Here is an 8,668-nt window from a genome sequence, read left to right on the forward strand (position 1 = left end):
CCACAGTTGATTTCTTCAAACCAAGCTGCTTACCTATTGCAGATTCAGTCTTCCCAGCCTGGTGCAGGTCTACACTTTTGTTTCTGGTGTCCTTTGACAGCTCTTTGGTCTTGGCCATAGTGGAGTTTGGAGTGTGACTGTTTGAGGTTGTGGACAGGTGTCTTTTATACTGATAACAAGTTCAAACAGGTGCCATTAATACAGGTAACAAGTGGAGGACAGAGGAGCCTCTTAAAGAAGAAGTTACAGGTCTGTGAGAGCCAGAAATCTTGCTTGTTTGTAGATGACCAAATACTTATTTTCCACCATAATTTGCAAATCAATTCATTAAAAATCCTACAATGTGATTTTCTGGATTTTTTCTCAATATGTCTGTCACAGTTGACGTGTACCTATGATGAAAATTACAGGCCTCTCTCATCTTTTTAAGTGGGAAAACATGCACAATTGGTGGCTGACTAAATACTTTTTTCCCCCACTGTACAACGGTGGCAGCTAGTACTCCGGGGACGACGACCGCCGAAGCCTGCCCGAGAAAGGAGGAGGAGCAGCAGCCTCGGCCGAAACCGTGACATTAGGTAGAACGGATTTAAGTTTCCCTGCATTAAAGTCCCTAGCCACTAGGAGCGCTGCCTCTGGATGAGCGTTTTCCTGTTTGCTTATGGCCTTATACAGCTCATTGAGTGCAATCTTAGTGCCAGAATCGGTTTGTGGTGGTAGATAGACAGCTACAAAAAATATAGATGAAAATTCTCTTGGTAAATAGTGTGGTCTACAGCTTATCATGAGATACTCTACCTCAGGCGAGCAAAACCTTGAGACTTCCTTAGTATTAGATTTTGTGCGCCAGCTGTTGTTTACAAATATACACAGACCATCACCCCTTGTCTTAGCGGAGTCAGCCGCTCTATCCTGCCGATGTAGCGTATAGCCCGCTAGCTGTATGTTATCCATGTCGTCGTTTAGTCACGACTCGGTGAAACATAAGATATTACAGTTTTTAATGTCCCGTTGGTAGGATAACCTTAGTCTTAGGTCATCCAATTTGTTTTGAAACGATTGAACATTGGCTAATAGGATTGATGGAAGAGGCAGATTACTCGCTCACCGTCGAATCCTTACAAGACACCCCGACCTACGTCCACGATATCTCTGTCTCTTTCTCATGCAAATGACAGGGATTTGGGCCTTGTCGGGTGTCTGTAGATTATCCTTTGTGTCCGACTCGTTGAAGAAACAATCTTTGTCCAATACGAGGTGAGTAAGCGCTGTCCTGATATCCAGAAGCAATTTTTCGTCATAAGAGACGGTGGCAGAAACATTATGTACAGAATAAATTACAAATAACGCGAAAAAACACACATAATAGTACATTTGGTTAGAGGGCTGTAAAACGGCAGCAATCTTCTCCGGCGCCATTGAATCCACAGGGTGTTTTAATGTCAAAACATTTCTCTATAGGATTTAGCATCTCTCTGAGCTGTGGGGCTCTCACACTAATCATTAGAACCATACCAGAGTGCTCATATGCCTGTAGCACGTGTAGACTTTGAGGAAGTCAACTACATGTGCGTGATAAATAATAACCTTGCCTGACACAAGAAAACGTGTTAGCTTCCAGAGTGCAGATGATGCCAGATACCAAAATAATTTTTCTCATAGAGGCAACCAGGTTTCCCAGAGACATTTCCAGACGAGTTCACAGTGAGCGCTATTCACACACACAGAGGTATTCACACACACACAAACACACACACACACACACACACACACACACACACACACACACACACACACACACACACACACACACACACACACACACACACACACACACACACACAGTTAAGCAAGACAAAGGGACAAGACAAAGTCCAGCTCACCATGCCCCTGTCAGTCCCAGATAGTGTACTGATGACACTATGTAGGTCACATACCACCACACAACACAGCTGCCGCCAAGGTTAATACTGGAGCCAGTCACCTATGGGCAATACACAACTCCAAGCACAGCTAAACAGACATAGGATTAAAAGGATTGTGCAGATATAGCGTTACCATCTCTACTAAAAACGATGTCGGTAGGTAAGTCGGTAGCTAGGTAGCATACGCTGGCAGAACACTCACTCTCTCTCACACACACACACAGTTTTTCCATGGTGTGTGTGTGTGTGTGTGTGTGTGTGTGTGTGTGTGGTGATTTACTATACTGTAGCAGGATAATCCCTCATATATAGCGGTGCAGTTAAACAAATCTTTAGATTAATAAAGACACGAGTTCCCAGAACCGGATCGGAACCAATCCTGAGTTTCCCATAGAGATCACTCCAGATTCAAGGCCGTCAAAACCGTCCACTAGGGGCAAATATAGTAAACTCATTGCCCAGAGCTGGAATTGAATTAAGTGTATGGAGGTGGAGCTCACTGGTTCAATCACTGCACCATCTGTCCACAATGAGTTTATCAAGGCAAGTTTTAATTAATGGCTAAACTTAACCGTGGAGTTGTTTTTCTGTTTTAACCCTATCTCAAACCTTAATCCTTCACTTAAGCAATTGGAATGAATGCCTAATTGTTAACCAATCGGAATGAATGCCTGAAGTTAACCCTACAGTTTTTTCTGTATTCCAAAACTTAACCCTTAATTTAACCCAGTCTGAATTAATGCCTTAACGGTAGAGTTGTTTCTGTATTCCAAAACTTAACCCTTAACTTAACCCAGTCTGAATTAATGCCTTAACGGTAGAGTTGTTTCTCTATTCCAAAACTTAACCCTTAACTTAACCCAGTCTGAATTAATGCCTTAACCATAGAGTTGTTTCTGTATTCCAAAACTTAACCCTTAACTTAACCCAGTCTGAATTAATGCCTTAACCGTGGAGTTGTTTCTGTATTCCAAAACTTAACCCTTAACTTAACCCAGTCTGAATTAATGCCTTAACCGTGGAGTTGTTTCTGTATTCCAAAACTAAACCCTTAACTTAACCCAGTCTGAATTAATGCCTTAACCATAGAGTTGTTTCTGTATTCCAAAACTTAACCCTTAACTTAACCCAGTCTGAAATTATGCCTTAACCGTAGAGTTGTTTCTGTATTCCAAAACTTAACCCTTAACTTAACCCAGTCTGAAATTATGCCTTAACCGTAGAGTTGTTTCTGTATTCCAAAACTTAACCCTTAACTTAACCCAGTCTGAAATTATGCCTTAACCGTAGAGTTGTTTCTGTATTCCAAAACTTAACCCTTAACTTAACCCAGTCTGACTTACTGCCTTAACCATAGAGTTGTTTCTGTATTCCAAAACTTAACCCTTAACTTAACCCAGTCTGAATTAATGCCTTAACCGTAGAGTTGTTTCTGTATTCCAAAACTAAACCCTTAACTTAACCCAGTCTGAATTAATGCCTTCACCGTAGAGTTCTTTCTGTGTGCCTTTTATGCTTAAAACCATGAGGGAGCTGTGTGCCTAAATACAGGACGTTGCCACTAGGAGCAACGGTGAGCACTATTACCATCAAGTAGGCTTGGGTTTTGTGGATGGGGACGGCTGATGGGTGTAACCTGTGAGCGCCAGCTGCAGGGGTTGTGTGTTCAATCCCAGTGATAGGCACTTGTTTTTGCAACTTTGAAATTTGACGTTTCATCCCAAAAACGTTGAAACGTTTGGAACAACTTTGAAATTAGGCGTTTGGAGAAATGTGGAAAAACTTCTAACACTGCAGTGAGACTGTGAGAGCTTGTTGGGATTCCATATGTACAGTAACCAAACAGTAACACGCACATACACATTCTCTAATGTACAGTCAGTGATAGCCATAGCCATGTGGCTTACCAATGTATCAAATCAAATCCAATTGTATTTGTCACATGCGCCGAATACAACAGGTGTAGACCTTACCGTGAAATGCTTACTTACAAGCACTTACAAGCTTAACCAACAATGCAGTTTTAAGAAAAAGAGTTTAGAAAATATTTACTAAATAAACGGAAGTAAAAAATTAAATGAAAATAAAAAAGTAACACAATAAAATAAAAATAATGAGGCTATATACAGGGGGTACCGGTACCGAGTCAATGTGCGGGGGTACATGTTAGTCGAGGTAATTTGTACATGTAGTTAGGGGTAAATTGACTATAAATAGGTAGAAGTCCTTAGCTTTGTGATGAGCTTTGTGGGCACTATGGTGTTGAACGCTGAGCTGTAGTCAATGAACAGCATTCTCACATAGGTGTTACTTTTGTCCAGGAGGGATATCAAATCAAATGTATTTGTCACATGCACCGAATACAACAGGTGTAGACCTTACAGTGAAATGCTTACTTACAAGCCCTTAACCAACAATGCAGTTTTAAGAAAAATAAGTGTGAAGTAAAAAATATATAAGTAAAAAAAAAAAAAAAAAAAAAAATTCTACAACAAATAATTAAAGAGCAGCAGTAAAATAACAGTAGCGAGGCTATATACAGGGGGTACCGGTAAAGAGTCCGGGTAGCCATTTGATTAGCTGTTCAGGAGTCTCAGCTGTTTTGGACATAGAATTGGCGCTCTGGTACCGCTTGCCGTGCGGTAGAAGAGAGAACAGTCTATGACTTAGGTGGCTGGAGTCTTTGATAGTTTTTTAGGGCCTTCTTCTGACAACGCCTGGTATAGATGCCCTGGATGGCAGGAAGCTTGGCCCAGTAATGTACTGGGCCGTACGCACTACCCTCTGTAGTGCCTTGAGGTCGGAAGCCGAGCAGTTGCCATACCAGGCAGTGATGCAACCAGTCAGGATGCTCTCGATGGTGCAGCTGTATAACTTTTTGAAGATCGAGGACCCATGCCAAATCTTTTCAGTCTCCTGAGGGGGAATAGGCTTTGTCATGCCCTCTTCACGACTGTCTTGGTGTGTTTGGACCATGATAGTTAGTTGGTGATGTGGACACCAAGGAACTTGAAGCTCTCAACCTGCAGTGTGGAGTGCGATTGAGATTGCGTCATCTGTGGATCTGTTGGGGCGGTATGCGAATTGGAATGGGTCTAGGGTTTCCGGGATGATGGTGTTGATGTGAGCCATGACCAGCCTTTCAAAGCACTTCATGGCTACCGACATGAGTGCTACGGGGCGGTAGTCATTTAGGCAGGTTACCTTGGGCACAGGGACTATGGTGGTCTGCTTGAAATGTAGGTATTACAGACTCGGTCAGGCAGAGGTTGAAAATGTCAGTGAAGACACTTGCCAGTTGGTCCGCGCATGCTCTGAGTACACGTCCTGGTAATGTCACGAATACCGCCGAGGCTGCTTCTCCTCCTTGTTCGGGCAGGCTTCGGCGTTCGTCGTCCCCGGAGTACTAGCTGCCACCGTTTGATGTTTCGATGTTCATTTGGTCATGTCTAGTTTAGTGCACCTGTTTCGTATTCTGTCCTGATTATGTCACTTATAAATTTCCCTGTGTTATGTTTTGGAGTTGTGTGTTGTTGTCCGCCTGTCGTTTGTCTGTTGGTTTATGTTGTGCTTTAGTGTTTTACGCGTTGCGCGTAGGTTTTCGCCTCCTGTGTTTTGAGGCCATTTATATTCTGTATTGTGTATTTCAGTCAAGTAAAGCTGTTTGACTTATCCGCTGTGTCCTGCGCCTGACTTCACCACCACATCCACAAGTACATCGTGACAGAACAACACACCTATTACCATGGAGTCAGCAGGAGCAGCGGCGGGAACCGAGTCGCTGGAAGATCGGGTCAGCTTCCAGGACGCCAGAATCCAGCAACTCGGGTCCGCCATGCAGGAGGTCATGGACACCCTGCGCCGATGGGAGAGAGGAGGTTTGCCCACACCTCCTCCTACCTTACCACCACCATCCTGCTCAGTGTGCGCCCAGTGTAAGGCGCCTAGACACCTGCCCAGGGGGAAGTTACAGCCCCTGCCCGTTCCACAACGGCCGTGGTCTCACCTCTCGGTAGACTTTGTCACTGACCTACCTCCCTCCCATGGGAATACCACCATTCTGGTCGTTGTGGATCGGTTCTCTAAGGCCTGTCGTCTCATCCCAATGCCGGGTCTCCCTACTGCCCTACAGACCGCAGAGGCTTTGTTTACCCACGTCTTCCGGCACTACGGGGTTCCCGAGGATATAGTGTCAGATCGAGGTCCCCAATTCACCTCTAGAGTCTGGAGGGCGTTCATGGAACGGTTGGGGGTCTCGGTTAGCCTTACCTCGGGTTTTCACTCTGAGAGTAATGGGCAGGTGGAGAGAGTGAACCAGGATGTGGGCAGGTTTCTGAGATCATATTGCCAGGACCGGCAGGAGGAGTGGTCGGGTTATATCCCTTGGGCAGAGATTGCCCAGAACTCTCTTCGCCACTCCTCTACTAACCTGACCCCTTTCCAATGTGTGTTAGGGTATCAGCCGGTTCTGGCACCATGGCATCAGAGCCAGATCGAGGCTCCTGCGGTGGATGAGTGGTTTCGGGGCTCGGAGGAGACGTGGAACGCTGCCCACGTCCATCTGCAGCGGGCTATCCGTAGACAGAAGGCGAGCGCCGATCTCCACCGCAGTGAGGGTCCAGTGTACGCACCTGGAGATCGAGTCTGGCTCTCGACTCGAAACCTGCCCCTTCGCCTGCCCTGCCGGAAGCTGGGTCGGCGGTTTGTGGGGCCATTTAAAGTCCTGAGGAGATTGAACGAGGTATGCTACAAGTTACAACTGCCTAATGATTATCGCATTAACCCCTCTTTCCATGTGTCTCTCCTCAGGCCGGTGGTAGCTGGTCCACTCCAGGACTGTGAGATAAGAGAGACTCCTCCGCCCCCACTGGACATCGAGGGGGCTCCGGCGTACTCAGTCAGGTCCATCGTGGATTCGAGACGTCGGATGGGGGGTCTACAATATCTCGTGGAGTGGGAGGGGTACGGTCCGGAGGAACGGTGCTGGGTGCCTAGGAGGGATATCTTAGATCCCTCCCTCCTGACGGAGTTCCACCGAAACCATCCCACGCGCCCTGCTCCGCGTCCTCCTGGCCTTCCCCGAGGCCGGGGTCGGCGCACGGCTGGAGCCGCGCGTCAAGGGGGGGGTACTGTCACGAATACCGCCGAGGCTGCTCCTCCTCCTTGTTTGGGCAGGCTTTGGCGTTCGTCATCCCCGGAGTACTAGCTGCCACCGTTTGATGTTTCGATGTTCGTTTGGTCATGTCTAGTTTAGTGCACCTGTTTCGTATTCTGTCCTGATTATGTCACTTATAAGTTTCCCTGTGTTATGTTTTGGAGTTGTGTGTTGTTGTCCGCCTGTCGTTTGTCTGTTGGTTTATGTTGTGCTTTAGTGTTTTACGCGTTGCGCTTAGGTTTTCGCCTCCTGTGTTTTGAGGCCATTTATATTCTGTATTGTGTATTTCAGTCAAGTAAAGCTGTTTGACTTATCCGCTGTGTCCTGCACCTGACTTCACCACCCCATCCACAACTACATCGTGACAGGTACATTTTTATTCATTTGTCTATCGCTGTTGGCGGTAGGTGCACCCAATTCAGCTGCCCTGCGTGCCGGATAGGCAAAGTGTTCCCATTTTGAACCATTTCAAAGTGTCTTAAGATACAAACTCTGCCTTCCCGGCAGCCCAGAGAGCAAATCAAGTGCACTATAGGCAATTGTATGGCTCAGATTACAGTGTCTGCATTAACGTAGCAGGCATAAAATAAAGCTAAAGCAAAGTTGATACTGTGAGATTTCACAACTTTTCAAATCTGCTGGTTTTATGAGTGAGTTCGTGTTTAAGTTTTTATTCAGCACTGTGAACACTTTTATAAGCCATTAAATGTGCTTTATTGCGCTATAATCAGCACTGCAGCTGTAATGAATTGGTAGAAAAGTGTATCGATAGGCTTGCGTTGTTATTATTAGCGGCTTGGGCCTTTTTTAATATCGAGGAATATTTCACTTTCTCTGGAGTAACAACATTAATTTGTTCATGAGGCAGAAATAATGCGTTGTTTCTCGAATTTCGGTGTCAGCTGGAAGACGTGTCCCTTTTTGGTCCGTGTCAGCAGAGGAAAGGGAGAGCGGGGGGATGTTGAGAGGCTGACCCTCAGTCTGCTGCTCTCTCCCTCCGCTGAGAATGACCATCAGATGCAGGCACCATCAACCCAGTAAAATACATTTATTTAAATGTATGCTCCCTCAGCTGTGCCTCACAAGTAATACAACAACTGATCTGTTACCGGTGTGATCATATAACCTAACTCTAAATTTGAAATATATATATATTTTTTTTTCATTCTGAACAACAATGCATTGGCAGGGCAATTCAAGCAAAGCCAATATGTGGTGATAATGTAGCTTATAGCCTACTGCACAAACATCATTGCTACAGTACTGTTTTTAATAGGTTAATGTTTTTTTTAACCTTTATTTAACTAGGCAAGTCAGTTAAGAACAAATTCTTATTTACAATGACGGCCTACACAGGCCAAACACGGACGACGCTGGGCCAATTGTGCACCGCCCTATGGGACTCCCAATCATGGCCGGTTGTGATACAGCCTGGAATCGAACCAGGGGGTCTGTAGTGACTCCTCAAGCACTGAGATGCAGACCACTGTACCACTCGGGAGCATACACAATGTTGCGTAGGCTTACATTCTTTCAGTCATGTAAAACAAAAAAATCGGAGTGGTAGATCTCAGCTTATATTTTGAGA

At 45.4% G+C, this 8,668-nt stretch overlaps 1 long non-coding RNA gene across 1 annotated transcript; it reads left to right on the plus strand.

Moving 5' to 3' along the window:
- The first annotated feature begins 1,988 nt into the window (after positions 1–1,988).
- Positions 1,989–7,393, plus strand: LOC311147430. The gene is made up of 2 exons (XR_014614789.1): positions 1,989–2,085; positions 6,735–7,393. It is a non-coding gene; the product is annotated as an uncharacterized lncRNA (long non-coding RNA).
- The last annotated feature ends 1,275 nt before the right edge of the window (positions 7,394–8,668 follow it).

The sequence above is a fragment of the Coregonus lavaretus genome, assembly GCF_964263955.1.
Source record: "Coregonus lavaretus genome assembly, chromosome: 20".
In the NCBI taxonomy this organism is placed as follows: Eukaryota; Metazoa; Chordata; class Actinopteri; order Salmoniformes; family Salmonidae; genus Coregonus; species Coregonus lavaretus.